General features: G+C 41.5%; 1 protein-coding gene across 3 annotated transcripts in view; it reads right to left on the minus strand.

Annotated features, from left to right (window-relative positions):
• Positions 1 to 20,348, minus strand: part of EEIG2 (EEIG family member 2) — a 150,478-nt gene that overhangs the window by 2,027 nt on the left and 128,103 nt on the right. The gene's annotated exons all lie outside the window — the stretch shown is intronic.

Below are 20,348 nucleotides of genomic sequence, written 5' to 3' on the forward strand. Positions count from 1 at the left end.
TAAAAATTCATTTACCCCTACACTCTGAGTGAAAAGCTTAGTAGAGAGGTTGAAGTTTGATATCTGTTTCAGTGGCATCAAACTAAGTATCAAACCAGGTAGTAGGATAAAGTGTTTGACATATTCAATGAATCCCTAAAACAGTTTGAATATATAACTATTATCCCCATTAAAAAAGTTATATTTAACTTAAGAATACTACATTGTATATAGATAAAGCTGGGAACTTTTGGTTTGCTTTGTTTTGACACATGTACCCTCATTGTCTTAGTCTTTTTGGGCCATAACAAAATACCACAGTCTGGGTAGCTTATTAACAACAAAAATGTATTTTTCACAGTTCTGGAGTTCTGGAGAGTCCAAGGCCAAGGGACAACTCTCTTCCTGGTTCATGGCTGACCCCTTCAAGCTGTGTAATCACAAGATTATAGGGATGAGGAAGCTCTCTGAGGTTTCTTTTATGAGAGCACCAATCCTGTTGGTGAGGGCTCCACCCTCATGACTTAAGTACCTCCCAAAGGCCCCACCTCCTAATACCATCATCTTTGGGGGTTAGGGTTTCAAATTCTAACTTCAGGGGTTAAAATTTTGAGGGCGGCTCTTAGATCTATCTCAGTACCCATTAAACTATCACCACAATCAAGGTAACAACCATACATCACCCCCAAAAGTTCTCTTGTGCCCTTTTGTAATACAATCTCTCCTTCCAACTCCATCCTCAGCAACCACTTTCTGTCAATATAGATTAGTTTGTTTCTCTTGGCTAAATACCTAGACATAGGCTAAATACCTAGACATATAATAGATATATGTTTAACTTTTTAAGAAACAGCCAAACTGTTTTCCAAGATGATTGCACCATTTTACATTCACACCAGCAATGTATGAGAGTTCCAATTGTTCCATATCCTCATCAACACTTGGTATGATTAATTTTTTTTTTTAATTTTAGTCATTCTTAAGGGTGTGCAGTGGTATCTCACTGTGGTTTTAATTTACATTTCCCTTATGGCTAATGATGTTGAACATCATTTCAGGTGCTTACTGGCATTAGTATATCTTCTGTTGTGAAGTAACTGCAAATCTTTTGCCCATTTCCTTATGAGTTTGTTTGTCTTATTGAGTTGGAAGGTTTTTTTACATGATCTGGATATAAGTCCTTTGATACAAGTGTTGCAGGATTTTCACACAATCTGTGCCTTGCCTTTTAATTTTATTAATGGTGTCTTTCAAATAGCAGTTTTTTATTTTAATGAATTGCAAGTTATCAAATTTTTGTTTTGCTTATGATTTGTGTTTTCATTCTAAGCGCTGCCAGCCTTAACGTTACAATGATATTCTCTTATATTTTCTAAAAGTTTTATAGTTTGGGATTTGACACATTTTGAGTTAATTTTTGCCTATGATGTGAGATGGAGTTGATTTTCATTTTATTTTCCACGTGGCTATTCAGCTGATCCAGCACCATTTGTTGAAAAGACTTATTTCCCTATTGAACTGCTTTAGCACCTTTGTCAAAAATCAATTGACCCACCATGTATGGATCTAATTCTGGATTCTGCTCTGTTCCATTGATCTTTATCTTTTCACCAATCCAAACTACCTTGATTACTGCAGCTCTGTAGTAGAGTTTTCTAAAATTTATTTTATTTTTGGCTGCGTTGGGTCTTTGTTGCTGCACGCGGGCTTTCTCTAGTTGTGGCGAGTGGGGGCTACTCTTCGTTGTGGTATGCGGGCTTTTCATTGCAGTGGCCTCTCCTGTCGTGGAGCACAGGCTCTAGGCGCTCAGGCTTTAGTAGTTGTGGCGCACGGGCTTAGTTGCTCCGCGGCATGTGGGATCTTCCCAAACCAGGGTTCGAACCCATGTCCCCTGCATTGGCAGGCAGATTCTTAACCACTGCGCCACCAGAGAAGCCCCCTGTAGTAGGTTTTGAAATCAAGTAGGTTAGGTCTTCCAACTTCATTCTTTCTTTTAAAAATGCCTTTGGTTACTCTTTTGTGTTTCCATCAACTTCTTTCTTTCTTTCTTTCTCTCTCTCTCTTTCTTTCTTTCTAATATTTATTTATTTAGGCTGCACCAGGTCTTAGTTGTGGCCTGCAGACTTCTTAGTTGTGGCATGCATGTGGGATCTAGTTCCCCCACCAGGGATTGAACCCGGGCCCCCTGCATTGGGAGCCCAGAATCTTACCCACTGGACCACCAGAGAAGTCCCTCCATCAATTTCTTTAAAAAAAAAAAAAAAAAAGCCTGGCATGTAGAAGGTGCTTGATAAACATGTATCATCTATGACTAAATGAGTAAAGAATTAAAATAATTGCTATGTGTAACTAAAATAACATAAATTAGATGTTCTAATGTTTTGAACATTTTATTGTTCAAAACAAACCACAATCCTAAAATAACAAAAGAAGCCATTGACTAAAGTACCCAAGAACTAAAAATCTGAAATAATTCATAGGTTGTAATAACAACAGTCAAAGATGTTAGACAAATCTACCCCTGTTTCCTTGGTTATGATTTCAAAGTACTGAATCAGATGAGGTATGAGTTGAGATTTAAGAACTTTAGGTGTTAGCTGAACCTATTTTAATCATTTCACAATATATGTAAATGAAACCATCAAGCTGTATGCCTTAAACTTACACAGTGATATATATCAATTATTTTTCAACAAAACTGAGGGGAAAAAAGAATTATTAGGAGTTATCTAGGCAAAAAATTATATTTTAGTTAGAGCTAGCCTATGCAAAGGCTTCTGAGGCATGAAAGAAAAAAGTGTGTTTGGGGAATTGTTTGTCACCATTATAGTACTTAAATTGTTTTCCAGGGTGATATGAAAAATCAGTACAGCCATACAAATGCATACTGGCCAAATGCTAGTCCTGAATACACTGTAATTATCTGTTTATTTGTCATCTTCAGTGACCAGAGAGGATCTAAGTCTTTCAGCTAATTATTCCCAGCAGTAGGCAATGATTGACACCTTGAGGGTAGTAAGTAAATATTTAAAAGAAAACTGACTGCTCACAACACATTTGACACCAAATGCTTGAGGTTTCCCCTGCCCCCACCAACCAATTTTCCATCTCTTTGGACATTAACTGAGTCTCCTATAATTTAATTAAATCCTGACACTAACGCCTCAGAGTTAGCACACACTGCACAGGTTAAGGGCTCAGTCCCACAAAACTGCCCAACTTCAGGCACCAGTCACAAGCAGTGGTGAAGTGGAGCAGGACGCTGCGGGGCCCTCCTGGCTACAAGTCCTCTCTGTGCCCCCTGTTTCTTGTTTGTAGGAAATAGGCTTCATTCAGCCTCCTTGACCTTCCCTGAGTTCCTATCACAGCACACAGAACTCAGAGAAACACTTTACTTACTATTACAAAGGATATTATGAAGGATACTATCCTTTATTATAAAAGAATAGCCAGATGAAGGGGTACATAGGGTGAGGTCTAAAAGGACCTCAGTGCAGGAGCTTCTATCCCTGTGGAGTTTGGGGTGCACCAGCATACGGGCACATGGATGTCTTCATCAACCTGGAAGTCCTCTGAGCTCCATTACTTAGGGGTTTTGTGAGGTTCTATTACATTGGGATGCTTGATTAAATCATAGGCCAATGAGGTCGGGGTGGGGCTGAAAGTTTCAACCTTCTAATTACCTGATTTGGTTTATCTGACAACCAGTTTGAATGTGAAGCTGTCTAGGAGCCCACCTAGAGTCACCTCACTAGCGTATAAATGGCACTCATTACACACACACACACAAAAGACGTTCATCATTCCAGAGATCTGAAGGATCTTAGAAGCTCTTTTTTTTGGAACTGAGGACTAAGACCAAAAATTATACAAAAGTTCTCCTATCACCCCTATCACTCAGGAAATTAACAAGTGTTTAAGAAGCTCTAGTGCCAAGGACTGGGGATGGAGACCAAATATATATATTTCTCAATATATACAATATTCTTGAATGAAGAAACGAATGAATTATTGGTTTTACTTGGTCGGAGAGTAAGACTGATGCAAAGTCTTCAATGAATGTGAGGACAATCCAGGAAGTTAATTTATGTCAGAGAAGGATAGACTTGTCTCTCAAAGACGCAGCAGTTTTATTCAAGGGTGGAGGAGTAACCACAATGTAAGATAACATATTCCTAAGAATGAACCTGAATTATTTAAATTATGGTTATTAAGGCATGGGATTATTTTAGAAAAGGCATGTAAATTTCAGAAAAATTTACATAAAATTATTAAAGTTACTTAAGTGTTAAATTATTAACTCCTAGTTATCTGAAAAAACCTTATCTTCATCATTTCACATAATTGAGATGTTGCTGTTAAAAAAGGAGCATAGTCAGTATAACAGTTGCTAAGAGCACAGACTCTGGAGCCAGAATACCTAGATTTAAATTCTGGCTCTATCATTTTAATTTGGGCAAGTCACCTCATTTTTCTCTGCCTTCATTTTTCTTTACCTTTTCTCATCTGTTTAGATGAGGATGTTATTATTACCTACCTCATAGATTTTTTTATGAGCAGCTTTGGGTAGGAAAAAGCTCTTTGCAGGAAAGAGCTCACTACAGGAGGCACCCTTTTGTCTTGTCACTAACCGTAAACCAGGCACCCCCGTGCTATACTCATCTCTGGCCCTAGCACACCTTTCAAATCTTTTGATCGCACAGTACTTTGCCTAACCTGTTGGTTCTTTCCATAGATCAAAGAAGTAGAAATGAAGAATAAGTAATTAACAGATGACCAGATCTCTTCCCTACCTTCCCCTTCAGTAATCTCGAGAGCAAACTGTGTGAACAAGATAACACCTAAAGAAAGATCATGAGGAGTTTACAAGTCTGCACACAGTGGGGGATGGCAATGACTCTGACCCCCTGTCTCAATGATTAACTGAGGTTACTTCCCTGTTTTCCCTTTGAAAGCTTTCATGGCCGAGCAGAATCTTTGGAGGTGTTTATTGGGGGACGTTGAGCCCACCATCTCCCCAGATTGCTGGCATTCTGATTAAAGGCAACTTTCCTTTTTATCAACACTTGTGAGTATTGATTTTGTAAGAGTCGAGCATTGGGACCCGATTCAGTAACATGAAGATCAAATTTCTTGATAACTATGTAAGTGCTTAGAACTGTAGCACATTCTGTGGCATTAGTGTTTGCCATTACTATTTTCTAAATAGCATATATATATATTTTTAATATTCTAAATTCACCTTGAAAATGTTATTGCAGTCTTACTTTCTTCCTAAGTCTCTAAGTTAACTTTTTACTTCCTATTAGGAATCTAAATTCTGATACAATGTTTTGCCAGAGACATTTCTGAGTGGTTGCCAACCATACAGCATGGCCACGGTTACAGATGGGAATGATCTACTCAGCAGATGGGTCATAAACTTTTTTTCTTTTAATAACATTTGTTTTTAGAATGTCCAGTTGCCTTTCTTCTTGCAACATCTTTTTTAAAAAAATATTTATTAATTTATTTGGCTGTGTCAGGTCTTAGTTGTGCCATGCGGGATTTTTTTTTTCATGTGGGATCTTTTCGTTGTGGTGCGTGGGCTCTTCATTGTGGCGCATGGGCTTCTCTAGTTGCAGCGTGCAGGTTTCTCTCTAGTTGTGGTGCGCAAGCTTCTCTCTAGTTGTGGCCCACGGGCTCAGTAGTTGCGGCCCAAGGGCTCAGTAGTTGCGGTGTGCAGGCTGAGTTGCCCCACAGCACATGGGATCTTAGTTCTCCGACCAGGGATCAAACCTGTGTCCCCTGCTCTGGAAGGCGGATTCTTAACCACTGGACCAACAGGGAAGTCCCTCATAAACTTGTTGATAGCAGATTTAAGTTGTTAACAAGAAATAGGAATATTTAGGTTTTATCTCAAACCTTTGAAAATCATACAAGGGGTAATAACTGTCAGGATGAGTCCTTTCTCTATTTGGTCTTTGCACACACATTGCCCCTTCTAAGTGAAATACTCTCACTCACAGTGCTATCGATGGGGCAACCACATATGGCCCTGACATCTAATTCACCCCTTATGGCTCTAAAGGGTTTTCAGGAACTGAGGACAAGAGACCAAATATTACTGAAACTACACAACTCAGATGGGATTTGAACCCAGCCAAAATTCAGATTGGAACTCGAACCCACTGTTTTTGTTTTTTTGGTTTTTTTGGTCACGCTGTGTGGCTTGTGGGATCTTAGTTATTCTACCAGGGAGAGTCCTAACTGATCTCTGGTGGCCTTGGCCTGCAGCATCTTGAAGCAGGATTTCTGTTACCTGGCCAGAGTCAGGCTGTGGCAGTGAGAGCGCTGAATTCTAGCCATTAGACCACCAGGGACAGTGTCCAGTGTCAGGGAAGGCCCTGGCCCACTGGCTTTGTAGAAATGAATTCCCACAAAGAGACAGAAAGTAGTGAAACAAATGAAGTGTTTATTAGGAGGAAAAAGGGTACATGTGAATAGACACACGGGTGGGCTCAGAGATAGAGTTGCGCCCTCATGGTAGTTTAAATCACTTATATGGGGCATTTCTTCCAGGTTTCCTCTGGCCAGTCATCTTGTTTTGCCTGGCTCTGAGGCTATATTTGGTATATCTCAGGGTTCTCCCACGTGTGTGGACACATCTCTTAGCCAAGATGGATTCTAGTGAAGAGGTCTATGGGTAGGTTGACAACACCTACTATGAGGTGGTGCCCCCTCACTTTTTGACCTTCAAGGAAACTTTCTGTGCATGTGTAGTTGGGAAGGTCTCCTTGACCTTGAGAATGAGAAATATGTCGTCTCTTTATCTCTTATCTGGGCAGGGCTCAGCTTCTCTCTTCTGCTATTGTCTTCACATTGGAGTGTCTGTCCACAGGGGACAAACTCCAGCTGCTCAGTCTGGGGCCCATCTATCTACTGCCTCATAACCACTGACCATCAGGGAATTCCCTCGAACCACTGTCTTTTAATTAAAATTACTCACGGGGAGTCAGGACTTACTGAAGTTCAAGTTCTTTATGTCTCAGTGCAGAAGGAATTCAGTGAGAGGCAAAGTGATAGGTAAGAAGTGAATTTATTAATATAGCATGCTTGTGACGGATACAAGTGAGCAGGCAAGAGCCTCTGCCCCAGAGCTAAGTGGGAAAACAGGTTTATTTAGGAAGATACACACTCCAGTAGTCAGAGTTTGGGCCATCTCGGAAGGCGAGAGGTCCTGGGAGATACACATTCCAAGGACAAGGTTGTTAGGGGAACCACTGACCAAAACCACCCGCCCTGGCCAGGCACGACAGCAACTACTTGCACCTCCTACAACAGGAGGTCCTGGTAAGGAATGTGGAACTAACAAGCTTCCACCAATTGGAAGAATTTGGGAAAGGTCAAAAGGAGAGAGGAGACGCCAGTCCATACGTCCTACCAACCTCCCAGAATCCTTCTCACTGGAATCCATCTTGGCCGAGCAATGTGCATGCCACCAGGAAGGACCCTGAGTCAGAATGATTGGCCAGAGACAACCCGGAAAATAACTCCATTACCATAAAACCTGAGACTGTGAGCCACGTGGCAGAACAGTTATCCTGGATTCCCTTACCCTCCTGCTCTCTGCCCGGGCGCCCCTTCCCAGTAAAGTCTCTTGCTTTTTCATCATGTGTGTCTCCTTGGATAACTAATTTCTTTTTTTTTCTTTGAATTTTATTTTTTAAAAATTTTTATACAGCAGGTTCTTATTAAGTATCTGTTTTATACATATTAGTGTATATATGTCAATCCCAATCTCCCAATTCATCACACCACCACCCCCACCGCTTTCCCCCCTTGGTGTCCATACATTTGTTCTCTAATCTGTGTCTCTATTTCTGCCCTGCAAACTGGTTCATCTGTACCATTTTTTCTAGGTTCCACATACATGTGTTAATATACGATATTTGTTTTTCTCTTCCTGACTTACTTCACTCTGTATGACAGTCTTTAGATCCATCCATGTCTCTACAAATGACCCAATTTCTTTCGTTTTTATGGCTGAGTAATATTCCATTGTATATATGTACCACATCTTCTTTATCCATTCGCTGTCAATGGGCATTTAGGTTGCTTCCATGACCTGGCTATTGTAAATAGTGCTGCAATGAACACTGGGGTGCATGTGTCTTTTTGAAGTATGGTTTTCTCTGGGTATATGCCCAGTAGTGGGATTGCTGGGTTATATGGTAATTCTATTTTTAGTTTATTAATGAACCTCCATACTGTTCTCCATAGTGGCTGTATCAATTTATAGCACCAACAGTGCAAGAGTGTTCCCTTTTCTCCACACCCTCTCCAGCATTTGTTGTTTGTAGATTTTCTGATTATGCCCACTCTACTGGTGTGAGGTGATACCTCATTGTAGTTTTGATTTGCATTTCTCTAATAATTACTGATTTTGAGCAGCTTTTCATGTGCTTCTTGGCCATCTGTATGTCTTCTTTGGAGAAATGTCTATTTAGGTCTTCTGCCCATTTTTGGATGGGTTGTTTGTTGTTTTAGTATTGAGCTGTGTGAGCTGTTTATATATTTTGGAGATGAATCCTTTGTCCTTTGATTCATTTGCAAATATTTTCTCCTATTCTGAGTGTTGTCTTTTCATCTTGTTTGTAGTTTCCTTTGCTTTGCAAAACCTTTTAAGTTTCATTAGGTCCCATTTGTTTATTTTTGTTTTTATTTCTATTACTCTAGGAGGTGTGTCAAAAAAGATCTTGCTGTGATTTATGTCAAAGAGTGTTCTTCCTGTTTTCCTCTAAGAGTTTTATAGTGTCCGGTCTTACATTTAGGTCTCGAATCCATTTTGAGTTTATTTTTGTGTATGATGTTAGGGAGTGTTCTAATTTCATTCTTTTACATGTAGCTGTCCAGTTTTCCCAGCATCACTTATTGAAGAGACTGTCTTTTCTCCATTGTATATCCTTGCCTCCTTTGTCATAGATTAGTTGACCATAGGTGCGTGAGTTTATCTCTGGGCTTTCTATCCTGTTCCATTGATCTATATTTCTGTTTCTGTGCCAGTACCATATTGTCTTGATTACTGTAGCTTTGTAGTATAGTCTGAAGTCAGGGAGTCTGACTCCTCCAGCTCTGTGTTTTCCCACCAAGACTGCTTTGGCTATTCGGGGTCTTCTGTGTCTCCATACAAATTTTAAGATATTTTGTTCTAGTTCTGTAAAAAATGCCACTGGTAATTTGATAGGGATTGCACTGAACCTGTAGATTGCTTTGGGTAGTATAGTCATTTTCACAATGTTGATTCTTCCAATCCAAGAACATGGTATATCTCTCCATCTGTTTGTATCATCTTTAATTTCTTTCATTGGTGTCTTATAGTTTTCTGAGTACAGGTTTTTACCTACTTAGGTAGGTTTATTCCTAGGTATTTTATTCTTTTTGTTGCAGTGGTGAATGGGATTGTTTCCTTAATTTCTCTTTCTGATCTTTCGTTGTTAGTGTATAGGAATGCAAGAGATTTCTGTGCATTAATTTTGTATCCTGCAACTTTACCAGATTCATTGATTAGCTGTGTAGCTTTCTGGTGGCATCTTTAGGATCCTCTATGTATAGTATCATGTCATCTGCAAACAGTGACAGTTTTACTTCTTGTTTCCCAATTTGTATTCCTTTTATTTCTTTTTCTTCTCTGATTGCCATGGCTAGGACTTCCAAAACTATGTTGAATAATAGCAGTGAGAGTGGACATCCTTGTCTTGTTCCTGATCTTAGAGGAAATGCTTTCAGTTTTTCACCATTGAGAATGATGTTTGCTGTGGGCTTGTCATATATGGCCTTTATTATGTTGAGGTACGTTCCCTCTATGCCCACTTTCTGGAGAGTTTTTTTTTTTTTTGCGGTATGCAGGCCTCTCACTGTTGTGGCCTCTCCCGTTGCGGAGCACAGGCTCCGGACGTGCAGGCTCAGCGGCCATGGCTCACGGGCCCAGCCGCTCCGCGACATGTGGGATCTTCCTGGACCAGGGCACGAATCCGTGTCCCCTGCATCGGCAGGCGGACTCTCAACCACTGCGCCACCAGGGAAGCCCCTGGAGAGTTTTTATCATAAATTGGTGTTGAATTTTGGCAAAAGTTTTTTCTGCATCTACTGAGATGATCATATGGTTTTTATTCTTCAATTTGTTAATATGGTGTATCACATTCATTGAGTTGTGTATACTGAAGAATCCTTGCATCCCTGGGATAAATCCCACTTGATCATGGTGTGTAATCCTTTTAATGTGTTGTTGGATTCTGTTTGCTACTATTTTGTTGAGGATTTTTGCATCTATATTCATCAGTGATATTGGTCTGTAATTTTCTCTTTTTGTAGTATCTTTGTTTGGTTTTGGTATCAGGGTGATGGTGGCCTCATAGAATGAGTTTGGGTGTGTTCCTTCCTCTGAAATTTTTTGGAAGAGTTTGAGAAGGATGGGTGTTATCTCTTCTCTAAATGTTTGATAGAATTCACCTGTGAAGCCATCTGGTCCTGGACTTTTGTTTGTTGGAAGATTTTTAATCACAGTTTCAACTTCATTACTTGTGATTGGTCTGTTCATATTTTCTATTTCTTCCTGGTTCAGTCTTGGAAGGTTATACCTTTGTAAGAATTTGTCCATTTCTTCCAGGTTGTTCATTTTATTGGCATAGAGTTGCTTGTAGTAGTCTCTTAAGATACTTTGTATTTCTGTGGTGTCTGTTGTAACTTTTCCTTTTTCATTACCTATTTTATTGATTTGAGTCCTCTCCCTCTTTTTTTTGATGAGTCTGGCTAAAGGTTTATCAGTTTTGATTCTTACCTTCTCAAAGAACCAGCTTTTAGTTTTGTTGATCTTTGCTATTGTTTTCTTTGTTTCTATTTCATTTATTTCTGCTCTGATCTTTATGATTTCTTTCCTTCTACTAACTTTGGGTTTTATTTGTTCTTCTTTCTCTAGTTCCTTTAGGTGTAAGGTTAGATTGTTTATTTGAGATTTTTCTTGTTTCTTGAGATAGGCTTGTATTGCTATAAACTTCCGTCTTAGAACTACTTTTGCTGCATCCCATAGGTTTTGGATCATCGTGTTTTCATTGTAATTTGTCTGTAGGTATTTTTTGATTTCCTCTTTGATTTCTTCAGTGATCTCTTGGTTATTTAGTAACGTATTGTTTACTCTCTATGTGTTTGTGTTTTTTACGTTCTTTTCCCCTGTAATTGATTTCTAATCTCATACCATTGTGGTCAGAAAAGGTGCTTGATATGATTTCAATTTTCTTAAATTTACTGAGGTTTGATTTGTGACCCAAGATGTGAGCTATCCTGGAGAAGATTCCATGTGCACTTGAGAAGAAAGTGTAATCTGCTGTTTTTGGATGGAACGTCCTATAAATTTCAATTAAACCTATCTGGTCTATTGTGTCATTTAAAGCTTGTGCTCCTTATTATTATTTTTTTTATGTTGGGGGTAGGAGTTTATTAATTTATTTTTACTGTGTTGGGTCTTCATTTCTGTGCAAGGGCTTTCTCTAGTTGTGGCAAGTGGGGGCCACTCTTCATTGTGGTGCGTGGGACTCTATCGCGGCCTCTCTTGTTGCAGAGCACAGGCTCCAGACGCGCAGGCTCTGTAGGTGTGGCTCACGGGCCTAGTTTCTCCGCGGCATGTGGGATCCTCCCAGACCAGGGCCCAAACCTGTGTCCCCTGCATTAGCAGGCAGATTCTCAACCACTGCGCCACCAGGGAAGCCCGAAAGCTTGTGTTCCTTATTAATTTTCTGTCTGGATGATCTGTCCATTGGTGTAAATGAGATGTTAAAGTCCCCCACTATTATTGTGTTACTGTAGATTTCCTCTTTTATAGCTGTTAGCAGCTGCCTTATGTATTGAGGTGCTCTATGTTGGGTGCATATATATTTATAATTGTTATATCTTTTTCTTAGATTGATCCCTTGATCATTATATAGCATCCTTCCTTGTCTCTTGTAACATTCTTTAAAGTCTATTTCATCTGATATGAGTATTACTACTCCAGCTTTCTTTTGATTTCCATTTGCATGGAATATCTTTTTTCATCCCCTCACTTTCAGTCTGTATGTGTCCCTCGGTCTGAAGTGGGTCTCTTGTAGACAGCACATATATGGGTCTGGTTTTTGTATCCATTCAGCGAGCCTGTGTCTTTGGTTGGAGCATTTAATCCATTGACATTTAAGGTAATTATCGATATATATGTTCTTATTACCATTTTCTTAATTGTTATGGGTTTGTTTTTGTAGGTTCTTTTCTTCTCTTGTGTTTCCCACTTAGAGAAGTTCCTTTAGCATTTGTTATAGAGCTGGTTTGGTGGTGCTGAATTCTCTTAGCTTTTGCTAGTCTGTAAAGGTTTTAATTTCTCTGTCGAATCTGAAGAGATCCTTACTAGGTAATCTTGGTTGTATGTTCTTCCCTTTCATCACTTCAAATATGTCCTGCCACTTCCTTCTGGTTTGTAGAGTTTCTGCTGAGAAATCAGCTGTTAACCTTATGGGAGTTCCCTTGTATGTTGTCATTTTTCCCTTGTTGCATCCAATAATTTGTCTTTAATTTTTGTCAATTTGATTACTATGTGTCTTGGTGTGTTTCTCCTTGGGTTTATCATGCCTGGGACTCTCTGCACTTCCTGTACTTGGGTGGCTATTTCCTTTCCCATGTTAGGGAAGTTTTCAACTATGATCTCTTCAAATATTTTCTTTCTCTCTCTCTTCTCCTTCTGGGACCCCTATAATGCACATGTTGTTGCATTTAATGTTGTCTCAGAAGTCTCTTAAGCTGTCTTCATTTCTTTTCATTCTTTTTTCTTTATTCTGTTCTGTGGCAGTGAATTCCTCCATTCTGTCTTCCAGGTCACTTATCCGTTCTTCTGCCTCAGTTATTCTGCTATTGATTCCTTCTAATATATTTTTCGTTTCAGTTATTGTATTGTTCATCTCTGTTTGTTTTTTCTTTAATTCTTCTAGGTCTTTGTTAAACATTTCTTGCATCTTCTCGATCTTTGCCTCCATTCTATTTTTTTTTTTTTTTTTTTTTTGCGGTATGCAGGCCTCTCACCGCTGTGGCCTCTCCCGTTGAGGAGCAGAGGCTCTGGACGCGCAGGCCCAGCGGCCATGGCTCACGGGCCCAGCCGCTCTGCGGCATGTGGGATCCTCCCGGACCAGGGCACGAACCTGTGTCCCCTGCATTGGCAGGCAGACCCTCAACCACTGCGCCACGAGGGAAGCCCTGCCTCCATTCTTTTTCCGAGGTCCTGGATCATCTTCACTATGATTATTCTGAATTCTTTTTCTGGAAGGTTGCCTATCTCCACTTCATTTAGTTGTTTTTCTGGGGTTTTATCTTGTTCCTTCATCTGGTATAAAGTCTGCTGCCTTTTCATTTTGTCTATCTTTCTGTGAATGTGGTTTTCCTTCCCCAGGCTGCAGAATTGTAGTTCTTCTTGCTTCCACTGTCTGCCCTCTGGTGGATGAGGCTATCCGGATAATTCATTTCTGATTGTTAGACAAGAGCCCACTCTTGGGCCCTGGAAGGGGTCCCCCTTCTTGCAACAGAATGAGGTCCATCTCAAAAGGCTTGAGACCAGCCTGAAATATGGGGGTGGTTTGCTTTTATGGGCCGGGTAATTTCATAGGCTAACAAGTGGGAGGATTATTCCAACTATTTTGGGGAAGGTGGGCGGTTCCAGGAATTGGGCCACTGACCACTTTTTGGCCTTTTATGCTCAGCCTCGGAACTGTCATGGTGCCTGTGGGTGTGTCATATAGCTAATCAATTACACTGAACAGTATAATGAAGCTCAAGGTCTACTGGAAGTCGAATCTTCTGCCATCTTGGGCCTAATCGGTTCTAAACAGTTTTTGTTGTATCCTCAAAGGATAAGTCATTCTTTTAAAGGTTGTGCCCTGCCCCCTTCTCTCCTGTCTCATTATTACAAAAGATGCTCCCATTGCTCAGGAAATTCTAAGAGTTTTATGAACTGTGAGCCAAGAACCCTGGACACAGACCATATATGTAAGCACATAGGCTGGGGGGTCCCTGGAGATAGAGAACTAGGCATGGCTTTCTTAACATAAAAGAAGTCATTCTGAGATCTAAGTCTGGCCACAATGCTTGCCCTCGAACAGTTCTCAGTAATTAATGATCTTAAGGGAAGTAAGGGAATGCAGGGACAAAGGGAAAGCAGTCAAGAAATAATAGTTCAAGGGTAAAACAGAGTCCTAGTTCCTCCTCAAGGATATACATTACAATCTGATACAGTCTTTTGAGTTCTGCGGGAACTAAGACCCCCACCCCAGGTGGAGGACGGAATGATGATGTTGGCCTTCCTGACTTTAATCAACTAAAGCTTGGACTCTGTTGACCTTTGCCCCAATTCTATGTTGAATTCTCCTCTGCTCAAGCCCCTTCATGAATATACATGCGCCCTTAGCTTAAAACTTCCCCAACTTTGCTGTTTGGGGAGACACGGCTTTGGGAAAGGTCCCTGCTGTTCTTCAAGTAATAATAAGTCCCTCCTTCTCCCCATCTTTGGCTTCACTGCGTCTTTTGGCTCGACAACCACCAAAGGCAGACGCAGTTTTTGGGTAACAGCCAGGGAAATATCATTCCTTAGGTTCTGATCAGTCTGGGGTCTCAGCCTGCAGTTACCATCCTCCACCTGCATGGGGACCTTAGTTCCTGCAGAACACAAATATAAGTAACAAGCCTCTTAATATGGGAGGTCTGGGGAGTGGTAAAAAGATTGGTGGGTTTTGGATTATTTCTGGAACCACACCTCTGGTCCTATAAAGACCAGATTTGTAAAACAAGGAGAGTTGCTTTTATAATTATCTTTTTTTTGTTTTTTTTTTTTTTTGGTACGCGGGCCTCTCACTGTTGTGGCCTCTCCCGTTGTGGAGCACAGGCTCCGGACGTGCAGGCTCAGCGGCCATGGCTCACGGGCCCAGCCGCTCCGCGGCACATGGGATCCTCCCGGACCGGGGCACGAACCCGTGTCCCCTGCATCGGCAGGCGGACTCTCAACCACTGCGCCACCAGGGAAGCCCAAGAGTTGCTTTTAATTCCTCAAAGAATTGAGTGGCCACTTCAATGATATCAAAAGACTGACATACCTTTCACCTATATTGGAATGTTTGACTTTCCCTCATTTAGCTTAATATATTCCTGTTGACGTGGGATGGGCACCCCACTGTAAGATACTTCATCAATCCTGTCACCACCAAATGTTCTCACAGACCTATGAGGGGTGCAGGTGGTGTTTAGGGAATCCCACACAAATAGAATTCTGGCTGTCTGAATGATACCCAGAACAGTTCTGGGATTGGTGAGTAAATAAGAATTCTCTGCACTCATGACCTATATGTCTTTTTCCTTTTAAAGAAACACTGGCATTTTATCTCCTCATGTCCTGGAAACTGTCAGCAGACTCCCAGGGCAAGAGTGCATTCCAAAGAGACACGAAGGAAAGAAGTTGTTTTAGGCAGTATGTTAGGGGTCCCCAAGGTCCCCCTCAGGTTGGGTATCTCACTAGGAGCACTCACAGGACTCAGCATATGGTGGTACTGATTGCTCATCCTTATTCTAAAAATGTTCGCCCTCAGTGCAGCAAAGCCAACCTACTAACACCAGGTTGTGGTGAAGGAAAGTACGGAGTTTATAGCACGGCCGCATGCAAGGGAGTAGGAATGTTCATCCTCACAGCATGGCATCTGGATTCCAAGAGACAGGAAGTAGAAGTTGCCAGTTTCTTAACACCTGGGCCTGAAACTGACACTTCAGTATTCCATTCATTGGCGAAATCACAAAACCCAGCCAGATTCAAAAAGAGAATAGACCTCACTTTTCAATAGGCACGTCAAAGAATTTTGTACACCTTAATCTGTCACAGTCTTCCTCCTGGCCACAAACTGTTTACATTCCTTTTACATGCGAAATACAATCACCTTCTTTCAAACCCTTCAAATATTTCAGCCTGTTTTGAGCATCAGGCTCAAACTGGCATCCAGGCTAACTTTGGGTCATTTAGTTCATGTCAGACATCTATACCTGCTCGAATAGAAGAGCCATAAAAGGGACTTCCCTGGTGGCGCAGTGCTTAAGAATCCGCCTGCCAATGCAGGGGACGTGGGTTTGATCCCTGGTCCAGGAAGATCCCACATGCCGCGGAGCAGCTAAGCCCGTGCGCCACGGCTACAGAGCCTGCACTCTATGGCCCACGTGCCGCAACTACCGAAGTCCCCGCACCTAGAGCCTGTACCGTGCTCTGCAACAAGAGGAGCCAATGCAATGAAAAGCCTGTGTATCGCAAGGAAAAGCAGCCCCTGCTCACCGAACATAGAGAAAGCCCACGCGCAGCAACGAAGACCCAAGGCAGCCAAATAAATAAATAAAAATTAAAAAAAAGAAGAGCCATAGAGAGGACCTTTAACTGTCTTTTTCACTCAAACCAGTACTTGGTGCACAATAGGAACGCAATACCCACTTATTGAATAGGTAATCTTATTTCTCATTTTTCAACTGAAAAAATTGACAGAGAGGGTAAGTAAATTTCCAAAGTTTAGAAAGTAATAGCCAAATTAGGATTTAAGGTCTATTTGACTTAAAACTCATTCTGAAAAGGTATAACGTGGCCTGTATCTCAGTGGCACTTAGAATCTAGTGGAGGAAGGTAAGATTAGGTATGATGAGAAAATGAGATGACAAAGGGTAAGCTACAATATTGGCTGTGGGAAGGAACAGATGCAACTGACAGCTTGAAGAGGTCAAGGTTTGGTGATTGTCCAAATGTGGGAAGGGTGGAAATGGCTAGAGCCAAGGATGATGTTCAGGCTCTGAGAGAGTGGGAGACCAAGAGAATGATGAAATAGGCAAATTTGGAGAGGGAGCTGGAGCTGGACATGAGAATTCAATTGTATAAATGAGCCAACCAGCAGGCAAAGCAAAACCTCTAAATCCAGGAATCCTATACAGATCATTTGTTAACTTAAAAATCTTTTTTCTTTAAATATTTTAAAATTGAGGTAAAATACACATGAAACTTATCATTTTTAAGTGTATAGTTCAGTGGCATTAAGTACATTAACATTGTTGTGGGACTTCCCTGGTGACTCAGTGGTTAAGAATCCGCCAGCCAATGCAGGAGACATGGGTTTGAGCCCTGGTCCGGGAAGACCCCACATGCGCGGAGTAACTAAGACCGTGCGCCACAACTACTGAACCTGCGCTCTAGAGCCTGTGAGCCACAACTACTGAGCCCACGTGCCACAACTACTGAAGCCCACGCGCCTAGAGCCCGTGCTCCACAACAAGAGAAGCCACCGCAATGGGAAGCCCGCACACCGCAACTAGAGAAAGCCCACATGCAGCAACGAAGACCCAACACAGCCAAAAATAAATAAATAAATTAAAAAAACAAAAACAAAAAACCCCACATTGTTGTCCAACCATCCCCATCATCCATCTGTAGAACTTTTCCATCATCCCAAACTGAAACTCTGTTCCCATTAAACAGCAACTCCCAATTCCCTCCGCCAGCCACTGGCAACTACCATTCTTTTAGGTAGCTAGTCAGACGTGAGCAGGTCCCCACCCTGTCCTGTACGGGGTCATCTTTCCCTCCCCGACCTGGACACTGGTGATCAGAACATGCCCGGAGATCCTCCCTTTAGTGGTCAAGGACTGCTAGGTTTCCAGCCTTATCAGGACCAAGCTAGATAAAATCTGCCAGCATAGGTTGGCGCAGGAGCACCAAGACCTAAAGTGTGACTCAAAGTAACCCGGGTTCATTATGCCTTATTTGTAATAAATTAGCATTGCGATTTTTGCCCCTCAACGCCCCCCGCCATGAGTTTCACTTGGGTCCTTAAGGGTAAGCACCTGCACACAAGGAGAAAAGTTGTATAACCTAAAGCTGTCAATCAACTTGTCAGTCAAATGACACAGGACACAGAGAGGGACTTTCCACCACTCTTAAAAACAAACCCTACCCCCATTGTGGGGCTGCTTCTGGTTTCCAGACAGTCTTCTCTCATCCTTTCCTGGGAGTGTACTTTCACTTTGCTTAATAAAACTCTTGCTGCTTGAAACTGCTTTATGTCTCTTGTCTGAATTCTTCCCCTCGAGAGGACAAGAACCGAGGAAATCGCTGTTCCACTGGTGACAATTCTACTTTCTGTCTCTATGAATTTGACTATTCTAGGTATCCTGTAAAAATGGAATCATACCAAAGGGGAGGAAAAATAATTTTTCCTTTACACTTCTGAGTTCTTGGCTGAGATTCCCTGTAATAAAAGATGGATTAACAAGAGAAAAACAGATAGTTTATTAACCTGTATACCTCCTGTACACTGGGCTATACCCAGGAAGAATGGAGTCTTAACCACTGGACCGCCAGGGAAGTCCATCAAATCAATGTCTTCTTTCCCCAGTGATAAGATTTCATGTGATTTAGTCATCTTTCTCTGCCAGGTATAGAGAGAGAGACATCCTTACAAATGGAGCTTTCCTTTATAAACGTAAATTTCCATTTCAAAAGGGTAACTTCTACTATGTTTTCAGAGATTCTCCTATGATTGCTGTTTCTTTAAACAGTCAGCTTAAAAGAGTCCTTATGCCAAAGAGGCATATTTTGGGGTGCCATATTCTTCTACCCTTCATTCCTGCCTTTGAAACTTCCCCAGAAGCTGAGTTGGTAGATTGTTTTATATCTCATTGAACTAGTCTCTTAATCCTGAGAACAGGTCAGTTGAATTAAAGAGTTGGATCTCATTTCAGGAGACAGTGATGCAGGTGGACTCCCAAAGTCAGGCCTATATGGTGCAAGCAATCATGTATTTAATAAGAGACATTACAATGGATACAAAAGAAAAACAAGGTTAATGGTTAGAACAGACCATAAACAAAGGTTTTGAGTCCAGGGAGTAGTTAGTCGAGAAGATTTCTAGATATTAGGCTTGAAGCATCTTCAGTCAGAATGAGGAGAGGCAGGGACAATCTGACAGATTTTCCTGTTATCTCTGGTTGATGTCATAAGGTGTTCCAGTGAACTTTCTGAGTGGCTCACAGAGCAAAAAGCACAAAGTTTGTCTGGACATGAGCTGTTGAGGCGATTTCTCTGAAGTTTATATCAAGTCATCCAGCTTCAGCTTTCAGAGCTTTGAGAAAAGGGCAGTTTTTGTTCTTAGTGATTCCAAGTCAGAAGAGTGGGAGAAATGTGGAAATGTTAGCTTGGTGACTCAGATATTGGAGAAACCTAGAAGAATTCAGGATCCAGTCCAATTTGTAGGTAGATGACAAAACCTCAGAGGCAATGAACAGGACTGGAATCCAGTATCCATAAATGTGCTCTACTGAAAATTATTTTTCAGGGAAGGCTTTATAGGGAAGACGCCAAAGCAAAGCAAGGAAATTACTTGAGTGGCTATAGCTTGTTGACAAAGAAATGCAGAAGGTTGCAAATACGAAAAGAGTTTATTTGGGGTCTTAGGAATTGCAACGCAGGAGACACAGATTTGGCAGTTCCCTGCTGGCCTAGTGGTTCGGATTCCTGGCTTTCACTGCCGCAGCCTGGGTTCAATCCCTCGTCGGGGAACTGAGATCCCCTAAGCAGTGTGGCCAAAAAAAAAAGAAAAAAAAAAAAGAGAAACACAGATTCGGGTAAAACCCAGTGTTTTGGGGAAGAGAGAGTCACACACAACCACGAAGTTGTTAAAGTTGTCTGGCAAGAATTATGATTGGACACAAGAAAGGAAATATTTGTCCTTAAGGGATACTCTTTCAGGAGTTATTTTAGGGTAAGGGTCCAATAAATATCTTGAGTTTCTGGAACATTGGGCAGATGTTCTGGTTGCCTGTGTTAAGACAACAAATGGTCTAAGTTCAGATTCCACTCAGGCTGAGATGTGCATTAGTCATACTTCTTCAATGGCCTCCAGGCTCCATTTCAGAGAGCTCTCTTAGCAATACCCACAACATTTTTTTTTTTGTATTTTTAATTTTTATTTATTTATTTATTTTTGGCTGTGTTGGGTCTTCGTTTCTGTCCGAGGGCTTTCTCTAGTTGTGGCGAGCGGGGCCCACTCTTCATCGCGGTGTGCGGGCCTCTCACTATCGCGGCCTCTCTTGTTGCAGAGCACAGGCTCCAGACGCGCAGGCTCAGTAGTTGTGGCTCACAGGCCCAGTTGCTCCGCGGCATGTGGGATCTTCCTAGACCAGGGCTCAAACCCGTGTGGCCTGCATTGGCAGGCAGGTTTTCAACCACTGTGCCACGAGGGAAGCCCTACTCACACCATTTTGTTTTTTCTTTCACAGGCGTAAGCTGGTGCCTTATTTGGGAAAGTCTGCTT

The sequence above is a fragment of the Tursiops truncatus genome, chromosome 1 (assembly GCF_011762595.2).
Source record: "Tursiops truncatus isolate mTurTru1 chromosome 1, mTurTru1.mat.Y, whole genome shotgun sequence".
Classification (NCBI taxonomy): domain Eukaryota; kingdom Metazoa; phylum Chordata; class Mammalia; order Artiodactyla; family Delphinidae; genus Tursiops; species Tursiops truncatus.